Genomic DNA, 2,745 nt, shown 5'->3' with positions numbered 1-2,745 from the left:
TAGGCGAGTCCTTGGACTGCAGCTAAGCCTCCGAGTGGAAGGCTGGCTTACCACTCGGTAGGATTTTTATAACTTAGGCGAGCACAGGGCTGCAGCTAAGCCTCCGAGTGAAAGTCTGGCTTACCACTCGGTAGGATTTTGATAACTTAGGCGAGCACAGGGCTGCAGCTAAGCCTCCGAGTGAAAGTCTGGCTTACCACTCGGTAGGATTTTGATAAACTTAGGCGAGTCCTTGGACTGCAGCTAAGCCTCTGAGTGGAAGGCTGGCTTACCACTCGGTAGGATTTTTATAACTTAGGCGAAACGGATTCGCGGCTAAGTCACCCACTGGGTGGGAATTTTATTGGACAAAAATAAAAAGTGACAGAAATTATGGAGGAACTATGACACTATTATTTTGAGGTCCATGAACTACAGAAGTACTTTATTGCAACTCATCCGAGTGATAAATCTTAAGTATAAAATGGGCGCAGTAGCTCCGCGTTCCAAGCTCGGGGCTCGTCGATATTATGCTCGACGTTGTAAAGACGGTACGCCCCGTTGTGGAGAACCTTGGTGACGATGAAGGGGCCTTCCCAAGAAGGAGCAAGCTTGTGTGGTTTGTGCTGATCCACCCAGAGAACTAAATCCCCTTCCTGGAAGGCTCGACCTCTCACATTTCTGGCGTGGAAACGACGCAAATCTTGTTGGTAGATGGTCGACCGGATCAGAGCCATCTCCCTTTCTTCCTCTAAAAGGTCGACTGCGTCCTGTCGTGCTTGTTCAGCCTCTGCTTCGTTGTAGATTTCAACTCGAGGAGCATTGTGGAGAAGATCACTCGGCAAGACTGCTTCAGCTCCGTAGACCAAGAAGAATGGAGTTCTTCCGGTCGACCGATTAGGTGTGGTCCGCAGCCCCCAAAGCACTGAGGGAAGTTCGTCGACCCAAGCTCCAGCCGCGTGTTTGAGATCACGCATCAGCCGAGGCTTCAATCCCTTAAGAATCAGTCCATTAGCTCGCTCTGCTTGTCCATTCGACTGCGGATGGGCGACTGAAGCGTAGTCGACCCGTGTGCCTTGGGAGTTGCAGAAATCTCTGAATTCCTCTGAGTCAAAGTTCGACCCATTATCCGTAATGATGCTGTGCGGGACTCCATATCTGAATATTAGTTCCCCGATGAAGCTAACAGCAGTACCGGTGTCAAGGCTCTTGATTGGTTTAGCCTCGATCCACTTGGTGAACTTGTCGACTGCCACCAATACATGCATGAAGCCACTTCGTCCTGTTCTCAAAGGACCGACCATGTCCAGTCCCCATACTGCGAAAGGCCAGACGAGTGGGATGGTCTTCAGGGCCGACGCAGGCTTGTGCGACATATTCGAGTAGAACTGACATCCCTCGCACTTATCCACTATATCTTTTGCCATCTCATTCGCTTTTGGCCAGTAAATTCCGGCTCGGTATGCTTTGGCCACGATGGTCCGAGAGGACGCATGATGACCACAGGTCCCCGAGTGAATATCATTGAGGATGAGTCGACCTTCTTCTGGTGTTATGCACTTCTGACCAACTCCAGTCGCGCTTTCTCTGTATAATTGTCCTTTGATTACGGTAAAGGCCTTAGATCGACGGACGATCTGTCGAGCCTCTTCCTCATCCTCCGGAAGCTCTTTTCTCAGGATATATGCGACATACGGAACTGTCCAGTCGGGAATGACCACCAAAACCTCCATGATCAAGTCGACCACCGCTGGGATTTCAACTTCAGTCGGATCTGTGGCACTCTTGGGTTGTGGAGTTTCTTCGGTGAAAGGATCTTCTTTGACTGACGGAGTGTGTATATGCTCCAAGAACACACCACTCGGAATGGCTTCTCTCTTGGAACCTGTCTTTGCTAGATCATCAGCTGCTTGATTTTTCAGTCGGGGTATATGATGGAGCTCCAACCCCTCGAACTTCTTTTCCAGCTTCCTTACTGCACTGCAGTATCCAGTCATGGCTGGGCTTCTCACGTCCCACTCTTTCATCACCTGATTAACCACTAAATCCGAGTCGCCATAGACCATCAGGCGACGGACGCCGAGTGAAATGGCCATGCGCAACCCATATAAGAGGGCCTCATATTCTGCCTCATTGTTGGAGGAATCAAAGTGAATCTGGAGCACATATCTGAGCTTATGTCCTCTGGGGGAAACCAGGACAACCCCAGCACCGGAACCATTCAACATCTTAGAGCCATCAAAGAACATCGTCCAATGCTCCGAGTGAACTTCAGTCGGCTGCTGTTGTTCAATCCACTCGGCGAGGAAATCTGCTATTGCCTGGGACTTAATGGCCTTCTTTGCCTCAAACTTGATATCAAGGGGAAGCAGTTCAATTGCCCATTTGGCCACTCGACCAGTTGCATCTCTGTTGTGCAAAATCTCTGATAGTGGAGCATCGCTGACGACTGTGATGGAATGATCAGAAAAATAATGAGCAACCTTCATTGTGGCCATGTATATTCCATACACAAGCTTCTGATAATGAGGATATCTCTGCTTGGATGGAGTCAAGACTTCAGACAAATAATACACTGGGCGCTGAACTTTGAGAGCTTTTCCTTCTTCTTCCCGCTCGACCGTTAGCACAGTACTGACGACTTGTCCTGTGGCTGCGATATAGAGCAACAGAGGCTCTTTGCTGATTGGAGCAGCAAGCACCGGCTGGGTGGAGAGCAGAGTTTTTAGCTCGGCAAACGCTGCATCAGCTTCTGGAGTCCACTCG

This window comes from Triticum dicoccoides, chromosome 3B, assembly GCF_002162155.2.
Source record: "Triticum dicoccoides isolate Atlit2015 ecotype Zavitan chromosome 3B, WEW_v2.0, whole genome shotgun sequence".
NCBI lineage: Eukaryota > Viridiplantae > Streptophyta > Magnoliopsida > Poales > Poaceae > Triticum > Triticum dicoccoides.
Note: the sequence above shows the minus strand (reverse complement) of the source record.